General features: G+C 43.1%; 1 protein-coding gene across 4 annotated transcripts in view; it reads right to left on the bottom strand.

Moving 5' to 3' along the window:
- LOC109883464 (AP-3 complex subunit sigma-2) overlaps positions 1–19,775 on the bottom strand; it is a 117,888-nt gene that overhangs the window by 73,733 nt on the left and 24,380 nt on the right. The window contains exon 1 of one of the 4 annotated variants that reach the window (XM_031812531.1): positions 15,379–15,605. The exons of 1 other annotated variant lie outside the window; for it this stretch is intronic. The gene's annotated coding sequence lies outside the window, so the exon portion shown is untranslated. Of the gene's footprint in view, positions 1–15,378; positions 15,606–19,775 lie in introns of those variants that run through there. 2 more of the 4 variants (XM_031812528.1, XM_031812530.1) reach the window with 2 other exon arrangements.

The following is a 19,775-nucleotide window of genomic DNA, read 5'->3' as shown; positions in this document are numbered from 1 at the left end:
GTCTCCAACATTTGTCTCCCCTAATGGAGAAAAACATGGTCTGCAACCTTTAGCCATCTCGTAATTGAGGTAAGCTCGGTCTGCTGATCGAAAACCAGAGTGGGGGTTTTATTCGGAAGGGCCGAAAAAGGGCTGTCCCAGGAGGCATGACCCTAACTGGGCTTCAGGGGCGGTCCTCTGATTTAGTTCAAATCAAAAGGGAATTGTATTTTTCTTCATTAAACAGTCCAAAATCATGTTACACAATTATACAAAAAGTGTTATACTCACTCATTCATCTTATACAACAATTAGATGTAAACCTCATCTGAGGCAATTATATAAACAGCATTATGGTAATGTGGCCACACTGTCTCTCATGAGCTTCCCCAAGTTGTGACAAACGGACCAGTTCATAGCTGGATTCTTCACCGATCTTTTATACTTTCTCCGGAACATGAAATTTGTTCGTATCTCAAGTTCTGTGAGGTGGAAGGATTTCCTTTGTCCTCTATGAAAATGTACTTTCTCTATACTGTGTGTCCATGAGGAGATCCTCAGGAATTTACAACGTCTCTCTGACCACAGCAACCTAGTTGAAGGAGGAAAGGGGGCAGCAGGGAGAGGGGGATGGGGCTTGCTATACCCAAAGAGGCCAACGTCATGATATACCCACCCTGGTGGTTTGGATCTTGTTTGTCCTGCAAGTTACAAATCAACATAAAATCATGAACACGTGACATCCTGTTTGTAGATCATCATTGCAGTCCCCTCTGGTGGTTGAACTTGGTAGGCTTCTCTGAAAGCGGAGCAGCCCACCACAAGGATGGCAGTTGATGTCCGGTTGGTGATCGCCGTTGTGGTCCCTTCTAGTGATGTACCTTGGTAGGCTCCCTGACAGCGGGGCATGCCGCCACAAGGATGGGCCGTGGATGTCTGGATTTGGGGTCGCCGTTCCGGACCCGTAACAACGCACGCACACTCATGAAATATATATAATTACATTCATTCCTCAATGAGCGGCGTTGTGGCACTACGTGATTGTTGTATGGGGACATTGTTTATGGCTCTATCACTTCCTAAGTGTCAAAGGAACTGAACCGAAAAGGAATGAAAGCATAAACAAAAGATATACAAAATATAGTTCTCACACAAAAATCATCTCACTGGACTGTATTCTATATACTGTACGTCCAATGTTCTGGCAAAATGACTATCATGGCATTGTCTCTAATGCCATATCTGGGGTTTTCCTACTTGGTGTGTTGCTTAGGCACTATCCTAAGTTGATAACTATAGGATAAGTCTACAGCTGTAAGGCACTAGTTCTGGGCAGTCTACAGGGATGACCTATGGACTTCTGGGAAGACAACTGGTGAGTGCTGTAGAGTCAAAGGCCTAGAAGTAAATGTTCAACTTTATTTACTAAGGCTGGTGTTTTGCTTGGACCCTTAAGTGGTCCTAGCATAAATCCTAATGGGATGTTCCGTTGTGCATGTGTGTTTATGCGTACACAAGCACACATGTCAAGGGAAGAAAACCAAGTATCCTGGCAGATTACAACTTGTTCAGAATGAGTCTGACGTAGTCAGGTAATTTTCAGGTCAATGTCTGGAGGTCAGTCAGAATTGGTGTCGAGAGAGTCTGTAGTGGTTTTACTAGCAGTCACTGTCTTCCACTATTGTAGTGGCGGGAGGTATGAAGAAGTATACTTCATAGCTATGTTATCCACGGAGGAGCTAACCTCACGACGGAAGTACTCTAAGTATTGGACCAGTCGTACGTGGTGTGATCGTGGTTAATGATTCTAATCATTTTCCTCCTGAATGGAGGATTCTATTCATTAGTGACATGTGTGTTAACCATTGGAAGAGTGCACTGGAGATTCCCTTCCACATGTTGCACTCTGAGTGACTCCTATGTCGCTGTTGTCAAGGGTAATTTGATTGGTTAGGTCTCTAACCTTCTTTCTGATTGTAGCTAGACTGACTGTCGGTGGTATTGGTACTGGTGCTCAAAGGGACCAGTTATCCTACCGATTTATTCTGAAATATTATACTATCGGAACACATGATTGGAGCATTTTACTAGTTGTATTGTAGTTGAACCTACACATGGCAAGGAATGATTATTGTTGCCATTTGTTTTGGAGGTGGACAAGTCCACTGCACTTCCTTTACGACCAGTGTGGTACACCTCAGTACTATCTTAGATGTGTTCTAAGATAATCCCCGTCTAGGGGCCTGTCTGCTCCTCACTGTTCTTAAAGGGGAGTTTACAACTAGATTTGATTTATGCTCTGGCGGCCTCGTACGGTGTTGTCCTTAGTCTTGACCCCCACACCGGCCTCGATGAGGCTCATCATGAGTCTGGGCTACTATTCCCCCCCTTTGTGTCTCCGGACCCCTCCACCAGCCGGTGGTGTTGGTGTCTGAGGCACAAACAAAAAGGTCGGACCCTATGTACGAGTTGTCAGCGGCCGCGTTATGAGAATGGCTGTAACCTTCCAACCAAATCTCCTGGTGTTTGTGCTTCAACACCCTCAGTGGCTGTAAAGGCATGTCAGTCACCACCGCGTTCGCGTGTGGCAACCTCTTCAGTACCTGCGAACTGAGACGAGGATATCGGTCTGTGATATCGCAAAGTGTTTCACCAGTGGGAGTCATCGGGTCAGTTGCTGGACTGACGCCATTAGTATGGGGTGACAGTCCCCAACAACGCGGAAGGTGTATCATCGGAAGCAGAGTATACTCTGCTTATACTCCGCATCAATGTTTTTCTTGCTGAGACTGCCGCAGTGCTTGCGGAAGTGTCCGAAGGGCAAGAGGAGTTCATCTCATGATGTGACCATGCTTTTGTCACTTCTAGGTTAGACTACTGCAATGCTCTATTTTCCGGCTACCCGGATAAAGCACTAAATAAACTTCAGTTAGTGCTAAATACGGCTGCTAGAATCCTGACTAGAACCAAAAAATTTGATCATATTACTCCAGTGCTAGCCTCTCTACACTGGCTTCCTGTCAAAGCAAGGGCTGATTTCAAGGTTTTACTGCTAACCTACAAAGCATTACATGGGCTTGCTCCTACCTATCTCTCTGATTTGGTCCTGCCGTACATACCTACACGTACGCTACGGTCACAAGACGCAGGCCTCCTAATTGTCCCTAGAATTTCTAAGCAAACAGCTGGAGGCAGGGCTTTCTCCTATAGAGCTCCATTTTTATGGAACGGTCTGCCTACCCATGTCAGAGACGCAAACTCGGTCTCAACCTTTAAGTCTTTACTGAAGACTCATCTCTTCAGTGGGTCATATGATTGAGTGTAGTCTGGCCCAGGAGTGGGAAGGTGAACGGAAAGGCTCTGGAGCAACGAACCGCCCTTGCTGTCTCTGCCTGGCCGGTTCCCCTCTTTCCACTGGGATTCTCTGCCTCTAACCCTATTACAGGGGCTGAGTCACTGGCTTGCTGGGGCTCTCTCATGCCGTCCCTGGAGGGGGTGACGCACCTGAGTGGGTTGATTCACTGTTGTGGTCATCCTGTCTGGGTTGGCGCCCCCCCCCTTGGGTTGTGCCGTGGCGGAGATCTTTGTGGGCTATACTCAGCCTTGTCTCAGGATGGTAAGTTGGTGGTTGAAGATATCCCTCTAGTGGTGTGGGGGCTGTGCTTTGGCAAAGTGGGTGGGGTTATATCCTTCCTGTTTGGCCCTGTCCGGGGGTGTCCTCGGATGGGGCCACAGTGTCTCCTGACCCCTCCTGTCTCAGCCTCCAGTATTTATGCTGCAGTAGTTTATGTGTCGGGGGGCTGGGGTCAGTTTGTTATATCTGGAGTACTTCTCCTGTCCTATACGGTGTCCTGTGTGAATCTAAGTGTGCGTTCGCTAATTCTCTCCTTCTCTCTTTCTTTCTCTCTCTCGGGAGGACCTGAGCCCTAGGACCATGCCCCAGGACTACCTGACATGATGACTCCTTGCTGTCCCCAGTCCACCTGGCCATGCTGCTGTTCCAGTTTCAACTGACCTGAGCCCTAGGACCATGCCCCAGGACTACCTGACATGATGACTCCTTGCTGTCCCCAGTCCACCTGACTGTGCTGCTGCTCCAGTTTCAACTGTTCTGCCTTATTATTATTCGACCATGCTGGTCATTTATGAACATTTGAACATCTTGGCCATGTTCTGTTATAATCTCCACCCGGCACAGCCAGAAGAGGACTGGCCACCCCACATAGCCTGGTTCCTCTCTAGGTTTCTTCCTAGGTTTTGGCCTTTCTAGGGAGTTTTTCCTAGCCACCGTGCTTCTACACCTGCATTGCTTGCTGTTTGGGGTTTTAGGCTGGGTTTCTGTACAGCACTTTGAGATATCAGCTGATGTACGAAGGGCTATATAAATACATTTGATTTGATCTCAACTACCGTATTACAGGACTACAAGGAGGAGGGACGTTGCTTATTCACAGAGACAGCTGGCTCGAAATCATGAAAAGAATGGTCAATCAGGTTGGCTGATGGAATGTGTCGAGATATCGTAATATCTCCTTGGATCGGATTCTGCCCCAAGAGGTTTCTAAACGTCTTTTTCCTAGGGGGTTCTTTCGACAGATACCCCTTGTGAATGACTGCATTGCAGCTAGCGTTAGGGGAAGACAGTGTGGTCAGTGGAGAAGGCACGGTGGCCTGTGACCATACCTGGTTGGTTTTCCAATCCATCAATGGGAGTAACCGATCCATCAAGTCTGCGCCAAGTAGCAGGGTTACAGTTTCGAGGCTGGTAACATACACAGGGTGAACAAGCGATACGTCCTTGAAGTGTAGTTTCAGCATGACTCTCAATGTGAGAGGCGAGGTAGTCTGAGTGACCCCTCGAAGTGTAGTGTCGCATCGTTACACTTTTAACCAAAGTTTAGTTGGCTTCCTAAAATAAAATCTCAACTTCAGTTTAATTTTTTTTTAAGTTCTTGAATATGCAATTTAAAAGAGAGGCCATCATCATATGAGGTTAGTCTCAATCTCCTTGCCCTGACAGGTGGTAATAGGTGAAAGGTTCAGAGGTCTATTTCTTGCTTTAGAAAACACCTGTAGTTTAGTTTTGTCAGTATTGAGGATAAGCTTTAATTGAAAGGTATGTTGAACAGGATAAAAAGCAGTTTGCAGGTTCTGGAAAGCTTTTGTGAGAGACGAGGCACAACAATAAATAACAGTATCATCAGCATAAAAGTGAAGTTGCTCTTTTTGCAGATTTTTGTCTGAATGATTTATATAAATAGTGAATATGATGGGACCGAGTACACAGCCCTGGGGCACACTACTACAGACAGACAATTTAACAGACATGAGCCCATCCAACAGAGTGCACTGAGTCCTATCAGACAGATAGTTGGCAAACCATGCAACTGCACGCTCCGAAAGACCTATACTCGACAATCTCTGCCTCAGTATAGGCAGGCATGATCAACTGTATCAAAAGCCTTAGAGAGATCAGTAAAAAGAGAGACACAGTGCTGTTTTTTGTCAAGGGCTTCAGTGATATCATTTAAAACCTTCATGCCTGCTGTAATTGTGCTATGCTTCTTCCTGAAGCCCGATTGGTACATTGATCAAATAGAGTCAGTATAAAAAAACTATTTGAGCTGTTCACTAACAAGGGTTTCAAGTATTTTTGCTAGTGGTGACAGCTTTGAGATTGGCCTATAATTACTCAATAGAGTTGGCTCTCCGCCCTTTAAAAGTGGTAGGACAAATGCTGATCAAAGTGCTCATTGAAACAATTCAGTATTTCAGTTTTGTCATATACAGCAACAGAGACCTTCATTTACATTATTGTTACCAGACATAGACATAATAGCCTTCCAAAACATTCTAGGGTCATGGGTTATCCCTCCCTTTAACTCTGAACCTGTGGAATGGGGCATGTTTGTTTACTATTTGGTGAAAACCATCATGAAAGAATTTCCAGGCAGTTTCCACATCAGGGATAAACTCAATCTGCTCCAGTTTCCACATCAGGGATAAACTCAATCTGCTCCAGTTTTCACATCAGGGATAAACTCAATCTGCTCCAGTTTCCACATCAGGGATCAACTCAATCTGCTCCAGTTTCCACATCAGGGATAAACTCAATCTGCTCCAGTTTCCACATCAGGGATAAACTCAATCTGCTCCAGTTTCCACATCAGGGATAAACTCAATCTGCTCCAGTTTCCACATCAGGGATAAACTCAATCTGCTCCAGTTTCCACATCAGGGATAAACTCAATCTGCTCCAGTTTCCACATCAGGGATAAACTCAATCTGCTCCAGTTTCCACATCAGGGATAAACTCAATCTGCTCCAGTTTCCACATCAGGGATAAACTCAATCTGCTCCAGTTTCCACATCAGGGATAAACTCAATCTGCTCCAGTTTCCACATCAGGGATAAACTCAATCTGCTCCAGTTTCCACATCAGGGATAAACTCAATCTGCTCCAGTTTCCACATCAGGGATAAACTCAATCTGCTCCAGTTTCCACATCAGGGATAAACTCAATCTGCTCCAGTTTCCACATCAGGGATAAACTCAATCTGCTCCAGTTTCCACATCAGGGATAAACTCAATCTGCTCCAGTTTCCACATCAGGGATAAACTCAATCTGCTCCAGTTTTCACATCAGGGATAAACTCAATCTGCTCCAGTTTCCACATCAGGGATAAACTCTATCTGCTCCAGTTTCCACATCAGGGATAAACTCAATCTGCTCCAGTTTTCACATCAGGGATAAACTCAATCTGCTCCAGTTTTCACATCAGGGATAAACTCAATCTGCTCCAGTTTTCACATCAGGGATAAACTCAATCTGCTCCAGTTTTCACATCAGGGATAAACTCAATCTGCTCCAGTTTCCACATCAGGGATAAACTCAATCTGCTCCAGTTTTCACATCAGGGATAAACTCAATCTGCTCCAGTTTTCACATCAGGGATAAACTCAATCTGCTCCAGTTTTCACATCAGGGATAAACTCAATCTGCTCCAGTTTTCACATCAGGGATAAACTCAATCTGCTCCAGTTTTCACATCAGGGATAAACTCAATCTGCTCCAGTTTTCACATCAGGGATCAACTCAATCTGCTCCAGTTTCCACATCAGGGATCAACTCAATCTGCTCCAGTTTCCACATCAGGGATAAACTCAATCTGCTCCAGTTTTCACATCAGGGATAAACTCAATCTGCTCCAGTTTTCACATCAGGGATAAACTCAATCTGCTCCAGTTTCCACATCAGGGATAAACTCAATCTGCTCCAGTCAAAATCAAACACATCATGAAGGAAATCCTGCTCATTAAAATACTTCACATTTCTCTTACAAATAAAACATGTGTTTGTCTTTAGGAACCTTCGTGTTTCTAACAGCAACAACAGCACAATGGTCACTTAAATCATTACAGAAAACACCAACAACAGAATACTTATGTGGAACATTTGTCAATATGATATCAATCAGGGTAGATTTATCTGGGCATTTAAGATTTAGGCGAGTGGGTGAGTTAATCAACTGGGTAAGATTCATAGAATTACAAAACATGTTTAAATCATCTGACACCGGCTTTAACCAACACCAGTTCAGATGTTGACCAATCAAGATCATTTCCCTGTAAAGAAGTTTAGACATAAGGTGCATCAGAGAAGAAAATGCATCACCGAGAGCAGAGGGGGGTCTATAACAGCCAATCACAGATACAGAGAGCAGAGGGGGGTCTATAACAGCCAATCACAGATACAGAGAGCAGAGGGGGGTCTATAACAGCCAATCACAGATATAGAGAGCAGAGGGGGGTCTATAACAGCCAATCACAGATACAGAGAGCAAAGGGGGATCTATAACAGCCAATCACAGATACAGAGAGCAAAGGGGGATCTATAACAGCCAATCACAGATACAGAGAGCAGAGGGGGTCTATAACAGCCAATCACAGATACTGAGAAGTGACGACCCTTCCACTGTCTGCCAAAATATTTCTCCTTGCTCTTGTTTTCCTTAATAGGATATCGGTGGGTGGAGCCGTGAGGGTCGTCAGGGAAATGGGACACACCTGGGCTCGGTGTTCCTGACAGAGAGCAGAGGCGGGGTCTATAACAGCCAATCACAGATACAGAACGGTCTATAACAGCCAATCACAGTTAGAGACCCTTTGAAACCTCAAGATTCAAAGCAAGAAATTCCAACTGTTTCCAAATAGTTTCAGACTGACAGGGAATCTAGTCTTGACATATATAGCCACGCCCCCACCTTAACTCGATCAGTGCCATACATATTGTAACCATTTAAACAAATACCCATATCAAGAACAGACTTGCTGAGCCAAGTTTTAGAAAACACAATTACATCAGCATTAGTTTACTTAGCCCAAATCCTAACCCCCTCAATTTTGGACTACAGGCTACATATATTTAAATGAAACCAAAACTAGATCTTGATTTAAAATCAAAGGGGGTTTGGAGACATATCAGGGTTAGGTTGCAGGGGATATGGAGACATATCAGGGCCAGGGTTAGGTTGCAGGGGATATGGAGACATATCAGGGCCAGGGTTAGGTTGCAGGGGATATGGAGACATATCAGGGCCAGGGTTAGGTTGCAGGGGATATGGAGACATATCAGGGCCAGGGTTAGGTTGCAGGGGGTTTGGAGACATATCAGGGTTAGGTTGCAGGGGGTATGGAGACATATCAGGGTTAGGTTGCAGGGGGTATGGAGACATATCAGGGTTAGGTTGCAGATGGTATGGAGACATATCAGGGTTAGGTTGCAGGGGGTATGGAGACATATCAGGGTTAGGTTGCAGGGGGTTTGGAGACATATTAGGGTTAGGTTGCAGGGGGTATGGAGACATATCAGGGTTAGGTTGCAGGGGGTTTGGAGACATATCAGGGTTAGGTTGCAGGGGGTTTGGAGACATATCAGGGCCAGGGTTAGGTTGCAAGGGGTATGGAGACATATCAGGGTTAGGTTGCAGGGGGTTTGGAGACATATCAGGGTTAGGTTGCAGGGGGTATGGAGACATATCAGGGTTAGGTTGCAGGGGGTTTGGAGACATATCAGGGCCAGGGTTAGGTTGCAGAGGGTTTGGAGACATATCAGGGTTAGGTTGCAGGGGGTTTGGAGACATATCAGGGTTAGGTTGCAGGGGGTATGGAGACATATCAGGGTTAGGTTGCAGGGGGTATGGAGACATATCAGGGTTAGGTTGCAGGGGGTATGGAGACATATCAGGGTTAGGTTGCAGGGGGTTTGGAGACATATCAGGGCCAGGGTTAGGTTGCAGGGGATATGGAGACATATCAGGGCCAGGGTTAGGTTGCAGGGGGTTTGGAGACATATCAGGGTTAGGTTGCAGGGGGTATGGAGACATATCAGGGTTAGGTTGCAGGGGGTATGGAGACATATCAGGGTTAGGTTGCAGGGGGTTTGGAGACATATCAGGGTTAGGTTGCAGGGGGGTTGGAGACATATCAGGGTTAGGTTGCAGGGGGTATGGAGACATATCAAGGTTAGGTTGCAGGGGGTTTGGAGACATATCAGGGCCAGGGTTAGGTTGCAGGGGGTTTGGAGACATATTAGGGCCAGGGTTAGGTTGCACATTACCTGATATCAACAACAGATTTTTATTTTTTTTACCTTTATTTAACAAGTTAGTTAAGAACAAATTCTTATTTTCAATGACGGCCTAGGAACAGTGGGTTAACTGCCTGTTCAGGGGCAGAATGACAGATTTGTACCTTGTCAGCTCGGGGGTTTGAACTTGCAAGCTTCCGGTTACTAGTCCAACGCTCTAACCACTAGGCTACCCTGCCGCCCCGGCAAAAACTAGGCACCTCTGTTTAATAACCTTGAACGGCTTCTCTTTTTTAAGAGACCTACTGCAAGAGAATTCTACAAGTGAGTTTCCAGACAATACAAAACAGTCATTTAAAACAATTAGACTTTGGTAGTGACAAGTTCATATCAGGCCACAAATGCATCGGCACTTGGACGAGTGAAAAAGAGCGAGTTCCAGCAGACAAAATGTCTAATGGACGGGAGAGCACATTGTCAGATGGAGGGGAGAGCACATTGCCAGATGGAGGGGAGAGCACATTGTCAGATGTACGGGAGAGCACATTGTCAGATGGACAGGAGAGCACATTGTCAGATGGACGGGAGAGCACATTGTCAGATGTACGGGAGAGCACATTGTCAGATGTACGGGAGAGCACATTGTCAGATGGACGGGAGAGCACATTGTCAGATGGACGGGAGAGCACATTGTCAGATGGAGGGGAGAGCACATTGTCTAATGGACAGGAGAGCACATTGTCAGATGGACAGGAGAGCACATTGTCAGATGGACGGGAGAGCACATTGTCAGATGGAGGGGAGAGCACATTGTCAGATGTACGGGAGAGCACATCGTCAGATGGAGGGGAGAGCACATTGTCTAATGGACAGGAGAGCACATTGTCAGATGGAGGGGAGAGCACATTGTCAGATGGACGGGAGAGCACATTGTCAGATGGTCGGGAGAGCACATCGTCAGATGGAGGGGAGAGCACATTGTCAGATGGACAGGAGAGCACATTGTCAGATGGAGGGGAGAGCACATTGTCAGATGGACAGGAGAGCACATCGTCAGACGGAGGGGAGAGCACATTGTCAGATGTACGGGAGAGCACATTGTCAGATGGTCGGGAGAGCACATTGTCAGATGTACGGGAGAGCACATAGTCAGATGTACGGGAGAGCACATTGTCAGATGTACTCAACCAGAGGCAATGTTCGTTTTCTCCAGAGTTCAGTAAAGTCAGTGCATAAAGAAATACCACGAGAATTGTCATTTTCTCTGAGAGATGTAGGAAATAGAGGCCACGGTAAGGGGAGAGAGGAACTGTGTGTCTGTATGTGAGTGTGTGAGTAGATCAGGTGTGGGGGTGGATTCAGAGAGCGGGTTGGGGAGCTGCCACTGACAGCCAGGCGGGAGAGGGAAGAGGATTGGACCAGACACTCTGCAGAGGGAAAGCTGAGGACAGAACTCAGGTCAGAGGTCAGCCAGAGAGACGGTTACTTTGGTCAACTTCAAGTAAAAGAAGTGCAATTAGCAAGAACACTACACAACAAGGAAGTAGATGTTTGGATCATTGAGGGAGAAAACTACTGTTTACTGTGAATAGTAGATGTTTGGATCATTGAGGCAGAAAACTACTGGGTGATACTATAGGTCAACTCCCTACCCCTGACTGACCATAAATGACCCCCTGTTGAACTTTACCACTACACTGTGATTAGGTATCAACACTTTACCATTACACTGTTTCTACCTTCTTAACAACAATATCAACAAGGCAGGTCCTACAGGCCCTAGTTTCTACCTTCTTAACAGCACTATCAACAAGGTACGTCCTACAGGCGCTAGTTTCTACCTTCTGTACAGCACTATCAACAAGGCAGGTCCTACAGGCCCTAGTTTCTACCTTCTTAACAGCACTATCAACAAGGTAGGTCCTACAGGTGCTTAGTTTCTACCTTCTTAACAACACTATCAACAAGGCAGGTCCTACAGGCCCTAGTTTCTACCTTCTGAACAGCACTATCAACAAGGTAGGTCCTACAGGCCCTAGTTTCTACCTTCTTAACAACACTATCAACAAGGCAGGTCCTACAGGCCCTAGTTTCTACCTTCTTAACAACAATATCAACAAGGCAGGTCCTACAGGCCCCAGTTTCTACCTTCTTAACAGCAATATCAACAAGGCAGGTCCTACAGGCCCTAGTTTCTACCTTCTTAACAACACTATCAACAAGGTAGGTCCTACAGGCGCTAGTTTCTACCTTCTTAACAACACTAACAACTACTGGCACATAGCTCAGACACCATTGACTACCCCACAAGACATGCCACCAGAGGTCTCTTCACAGTCCCCAAGTCCAGAACAGACTATGGGAGGTGCACAGTACTACATAAAGCCATGACTACATGGAACTCTATTCCACAGTACTACATAGAGCCATGACTACATGGAACTCTATTCCACAGTACTACATAGAGCCATGACTACATGGAACTCTATTCCACAGTACTACATAGAGCCATGACTACATGGACCTCTATTCCACAGTACTACATAGAGCCATGACTACATGGACCTCTATTCCACAGTACTACATAGAGCCATGACTACATGGACCTCTATTCCACAGTACTACATAGAGCCATGACTACATGGACCTCTATTCCACAGTACTACATAGAGCCATGACTACATGGAACTCTATTCCACAGTACTACATAGAGCCATGACTACATGGAACTCTATTCCACAGTACTACATAGAGCCATGACTACATGGAACTCTATTCCACAGTACTACATAGAGCCATGACTACATGGAACTCTATTCCACAGTACCACATAGAGCCATGACTACATGGAACTCTATTCCACAGTACTACATAGAGCCATGACTACATGGAACTCTATTCCACAGTACTACATAGAGCCATGACTACATGGAACTCTATTCCACAGTACTACATAGAGCCATGACTACATGGACCTCTATTCCACAGTACTACATAGAGCCATGACTACATGGACCTCTATTCCACAGTACTACATAGAGCCATGACTACATGGACCTCTATTCCACAGTACTACATAGAGCCATGACTACATGGAACTCTATTCCACAGTACTACATAGAGCCATGACTACATGGAACTCTATTCCACAGTACTACATAGAGCCATGACTACATGGAACTCTATTCCACAGTACTACATAGAGCCATGACTACATGGAACTCTATTCCACAGTACTACATAGAGCCATGACTACATGGAACTCTATTCCACAGTACTACATAGAGCCATGACTACATGGAACTCTATTCCACAGTACTACATAGAGCCATGACTACATGGAACTCTATTCCACAGTACTACATAAAGCCATGACTACATGGACCTCTATTCCACAGTACTACATAGAGCCATGACTACATGGAACTCTATTCCACAGTACTACATAGAGCCATGACTACATGGAACTCTATTCCACAGTACTACATAGAGCCATGACTACATGGAACTCTATTCCACATCAGGTAACTGATGCAGCAGTAGAATCAGATTTAAAAAGCAGATAAAAATACACATTATGGAACAGCAGGGACTGTGAAGCAACACAAACAAAGGCACAGACACACACACGATAATATACACACTATACACACACAAGGGTTATGTAAGAGCACACACTTAGTATGTTGTGAAAACTGTTATGAATGTATTTAAATGTATTTGTGTTTTTAAAATTGTACAACTGCCTTAATTTTGCCGGAGCCCCGGAAAGAGTAGCTGCTGCCTTGGCAGGAACTAATGGGGATCCATAATAAACCCCAGGAAGAGTAGCTGCTGCCTTGGCAGGAACTAATGGGGATCCGTAGTAAACCCCAGGAAGAGTAGCTGCTGCCTTGGCAGGAACTAATGGGGATCCGTAATAAACCCCAGGAAGAGTAGCTGCTGCCTTGGCAGAAACTAATAGGGATCCGTAGTAAACCCCGGGAAGAGTAGCTGCTGCCTTGGCAGAAACTAATGGAGATCCATAATAAACCCCAGGAAGAGTAGTTGCTGTCTTGACAGGAACTAATGGGGATCCATAATAAACCCCAGGAAGAGTAGCTGCTGCCTTGGCAGGAACTAATGGGGATCCATAATAAACCCCAGGAAGAGTAGCTGCTGCCTTGGCAGGAACTAACGGGGATCCATAATAAACCCCAGGAAGAGTAGCTGCTGCCTTGGCAGAAACTAATGGGGATCCGTAGTAAACCCCAGGAAGAGTAGCTGCTGCCTTGGCAGGAACTAATGGGGATCCGTAATAAACCCCAGGAAGAGTAGCTGCTGCCTTGGCAGAAACTAATAGGGATCCGTAGTAAACCCCGGGAAGAGTAGCTGCTGCCTTGGCAGAAACTAATGGGGATCCGTAGTAAACCCCAGGAAGAGTAGCTGCTGCCTTGGCAGGAACTAATGGGGATCCATAATAAACCCCAGGAAGAGTTGCTGCTGCCTTGGCAACAGGAACTAATGGGGATCCATAATAAACCCCAGGAAGAGTAGCTGCTGCCTTGGCAGGAACTAATGGGGATCCGTAATAAACCCCAGGAAGAGTAGCTGCTGCCTTGGCAGGAACTAATGGGGATCTATAATAAACCCCAGGAAGAGTAGCTGCTGCCTTGGCAGTGGGGATTGATAATAAATACAAACATAGCAAGCCACGGCCACGTGACTCACTGTCTGTAGGAGCGATCCATTTTCGTGAATGGCGTGGCAGACCTAATAAACTGGCCAGGGTGGCATACCTAATAAACTGGCCAGGGTGACATACCTAATAAACTGGCCAGGGTGGCATACCTCATAAACTGGCCATGGTGGCATACCTAATAAACTGGCCAGGGTGGCATACCTCATAAACTGGCCAGGGTGGCATACCTAATAACCTGGCCACGGTGGCAGACCTAATAAACTGGCCAGGGTGGCATACCCAATAAACTGGCCAGGGTGGCATACCTAATAAACTGGCCAGGGTGGCAGACCTAATAAACTGGCCAGGGTGGCATACTTAATAAACTGGCCAGGGTGGCAGACCTAATGAACTGGCCAGGGTGGCATACCTAATAAACTGGCCAGGGTGGCATATGGCAGATGTGTCAGTCCTCCGGGCGGGCGGGCGAGCGCGAGAGAGCGAGAGAGCGAGAGAGAGAGGAGAGAGAGTTTGAAGACCTGTGTGTGACTGATGGTGGATGTGTCAGTCCTCCATCCGTCAGGGCGAGCGAGAGAGAGAGAGAGAGAGAGAGAGAGAGAGTGTGAGAGAGAGAGAGAGAGTTTGAAGACCTGTGTGTGACTGATGGTGGATGTGTCAGTCCTCCATCCGTCAGAGCGAGCGAGAGAGAGAGAGAGGTTGAAGACCTGTGTGTGACTGGCGGTGGAATCAGGATTTCCAGGGATCAGGTTTCCAGGAAGCCTGTTCAGGGTCTTTCAGTTCAGGGTGACTCCTCTGTAACTACTAACACCTGGTGTTTCAATGAAGCAGCAGCAACAATACACAGCTACAACCACATGAACTCTTCACATATCACTCTGAATGAACCACAGAGACATGTTGCATAAAGCTAAATGAATCTCTTACCCGTATACTTTAAACAACCCCCAGAACAAGCCTCGTCATCAGAGGACCATATGTGGAATAAATCCTGGCTGAGACAGCCTGACACATTGACATGAACTCTGCTTCTGATCAAACACGACGCGCAAATCCAGAGGCATAACTAGCTGTACCTTCATGCTGTTTTACTGTCCCACAAGAAGACTAAAAAACAAAACACAGTACATACCAGGTAGGAACTGATGTCCAGACTGAGTGACCAGACGATCCCAAACAGACTGCTGTGAAGCAACACACACGGACGGACTCATTCAGATCCCATGTGTTAGTGTAGAGGTGGGAGATACCTCAGGTTTTCCTGTTCCAACTACACTAGATGGAAAAACAGCTGTCGGAGGGAAGGGAACAACCCACCCTGAATCCTACAGGACGGGGTTGGAATGCGTGTCTGTCAGAGTGGATGTGAAAGAAACTTGTAACTCACTGTGGTCTTTGGACCTGATGGCAGGAAAGGAAACCACGGCAGTAGAGAACATGATCAGTACTGACCACAGGATCACTCCCAAACGGCACCCTATTCCCTATATAGTGCACTACTTTTGATCAGAGCTCTATGAGCCCTATGGGCTAAAGTAGTGCACGAAATAGAGAGCCATTTAGGATGCAACCCACAGACTTGTGACTGTGACTAACATTCTGAGGTCGGCTGGTAAGACATGACTGTAGTCTTCTGAGAAAAGACACAAAACGAGGTGTTGACAAAGGTTTGTTGTTGTTACTGTACAAACAGTATACTTGGAAAAGGCCCAAAATAAACAGTCAAGAACACAAGTTTCCTCTGCCATTTTATTGTTGGAAGGGAATGTAGCAGCTACACTTATAACATGGATATATTTTCACCATTACAATGTTCTGGATAGAAGCGGTCTTGGAAAACGCTTTGAGAAGGTTGCAGACAGACAACAGAATCAGGTTCATTCAATATTTATGCCTGTTTATTCCTCTGATTCCTGACGACTCTGACTGACTGTATTGTCGGCCTTCTTGATGGCAGCTCTTGGTATACACCAGAAACCACCTATTAAATATGACAGGACATGATACCAAACCAATCAATTAAATATGACAGGACATGATACCAAACCAATCTATTAAATATGACAGGACATGATACCAAACCAATCAATTAAATATGACATGATACCAAACCAATCAATTAAATATGACAGGACATGATACCAAACCAATCTATTAAATATGACAGGACATGATACAAAACCAATCAATTAAATATGACAGGACATGATACCAAACCAATCAATTAAATATGACAGGACATGATACCAAACCAATCAATTAAATATGACAGGACATGATACCAAACCAATCAATTAAATATGATAGGACATGATACCAAACCAAACAATTAAATATGACACGACATGATACCAAACCAATCAATTAAATATGACAGGACATGATACCAAACCAATCAATTAAATATGACAGGACATGATACCAAACCAATCTATTAAATATGACATGATACCAAACCAATCTATTAAATATGACATGACATGATACCAAACCAATCAATTAAATATGACATGACATGATACCAAACCAATCAATTAAATATGACATGATACCAAACCAATCTATTAAATATGACAGGACATGATACCAAACCAATCTATTAAATATGACATGATACCAAACCAATCTATTAAATATGACAGGACATGATACCAAACCAATCAATTAAATATGACATGATACCAAACCAATCTATTAAATATGACATGATACCAAACCAATCTATTAAATATGACAGGACATGATACCAAACCAATCTATTAAATATGACATGATACCAAACCAATCTATTAAATATGACAGGACATGATACCAAACCAATCAATTAAATATGACATGATACCAAACCAATCTATTAAATATGACATGATACCAAACCAATCTATTAAATATGACAGGACATGATACCAAACCAATCAATTAAATATGACATGATACCAAACCAATCTATTAAATATGACATGATACCAAACGAATCTATTAAATATGACAGGACATGATACCAAACCAATCAATTAAATATGACATGATACCAAACCAATCAATTAAATATGACAGGACATGATACCAAACCAATCTATTAAATATGACAGGACATGATACCAAACCAATCTATTAAATATGACAGGACATGATACCAAACCAATCAATTAAATATGACAGGACATGATACCAAACCAATCAATTAAATATGACAGGACATGATACCAAACCAATCTATTAAATATGACAGGACATGATACCAAACCAATCTATTAAATATGACAGGACATGATACCAAACCAATCAATTAAATATGACAGGACATGATACCAAACCAATCTATTAAATATGACAGGACATGATACCAAACCAATCTATTAAATATGACAGGACATGATACCAAACCAATCAATTAAATATGACAGGACATGATACCAAACCAATCTATTAAATATGACATGTTACCAAACCAATCTATTAAATATGACAGGACATGATACCAAACCAATCTATTAAATATGACATGATACCAAACCAATCTATTAAATATGACATGATACCAAACCAATCTATTAAATATGACAGGACATGATACCAAACCAATCAATTAAATATGACAGGACATGATACCAAACCAATCTATTAAATATGACATGACATTATACCAAACCAATCAATTAAATATGACAGGACATGATACCAAACCAATCAATTAAATATGACAGGACATGATACCAAACCAATCTATTAAATATGACAGGACATGATACCAAACCAATCAATTAAATATGACAGGACATGATACCAAACCAATCAATTAAATATGACAGGACATGATACCAAACCAATCTATTAAATATGACAGGACATGATACCAAACCAATCTATTAAATATGACAGGACATGATACCAAACCAATCTATTAAATATGACATGATACCAAACCAATCTATTAAATATGACAGGACATGATACCAAACCAATCTATTAAATATGACAGGACATGATACCAAACAAATCAATTAAATATGACAGGACATGATACCAAACCAATCAATTAAATATGACAGGACATGATACCAAACCAATCTATTAAATATGACAGGACATGATACCAAACCAATCTATTAAATATGACATGATACCAAACCAATCAATTAAATATGACATGATACCAAACCAATCTATTAATATGACAGGACATGATACCAAACCAATCTATTAAATATGACATGATACCAAACCAATCTATTAAATATGACATGATACCAAACCAATCTATTAAATATGACAGGACATGATACCAAACCAATCTATTAAATATGACAGGACATGATACCAAACCAATCTATTAAATATGACATGATACCAAACCAATCTATTAAATATGACAGGACATGATACCAAACCAATCTATTAAATATGACATGATACCAAACCAATCAATTAAATATGACAGGACATGATACCAAACCAATCAATTAAATATGACATGATACCAAACCAATCTATTAAATATGACAGGACATGATACCAAACCAATCTATTAAATATGACATGATACCAAACCAATCAATTAAATATGACAGGACATGATACCAAACCAATCTATTAAATATGACATGATACCAAACCAATCTATTAAATATGACAGGACATGATACCAAACCAATCTATTAAATATGACAGGACATGATACCAAACCAATCTATTAAATATGACATGATACCAAACCAATCAATTAAATATGACATGACATGATACCAAACCAATCTATTAAATATGACAGGACATGATACCAAACCAATCAATTAAATATGACAGGACATGATACCAAATCAATCTATTAAATATGACAGGACATGATACCAAACCAATCAATTAAATATGACAGGACATGATACCAAACCAATCAATTAAATATGACAGGACATGATACCAAACCAATCTATTAAATATGACAGGACATGATACCAAACCAATCTATTAAATATGACAGGACATGATACCGAACCAATCAATTAAATATGACAGGACATGATACCAAACCAATCAATTAAATATGACAGGACATGATACCAAACCAATCTATTAAATATGACAGGACATGATACCAAACCACTCTATTAAATATGACAGGACATGATACCAAACCAATCAATTAAATATGACAGGACATGATACCAAACCAATCTATTAAATATGACAGGACATGATACCAAACCAATCAATTAAATATGACAGGACATGACACCAAACCAATCTATTAAATATGACAGGACATGATACCAAACCAATCAATTAAATATGACAGGACATGATACCAAACCAATCTATTAAATATGACATGATACCAAACCAATCTATTAAATATGACATGATACCAAACCAATCAATTAAATATGACATGATACCAAACCAATCTATTAAATATGCCATGATACCAAACCAATCAATTAAATATGACATGATACCAAACCAATCTATTAAATATGACATGATACCAAACCAATCTATTAAATATGACAGGACATGATACCAAACCAA

Source organism: Oncorhynchus kisutch, unplaced genomic scaffold, assembly GCF_002021735.2.
Source record: "Oncorhynchus kisutch isolate 150728-3 unplaced genomic scaffold, Okis_V2 Okis03b-Okis08b_hom, whole genome shotgun sequence".
NCBI lineage: Eukaryota > Metazoa > Chordata > Actinopteri > Salmoniformes > Salmonidae > Oncorhynchus > Oncorhynchus kisutch.
The sequence above is the reverse complement of the archived record's forward strand: the minus strand, read 5'-3'. Positions and strand labels throughout refer to the sequence as shown.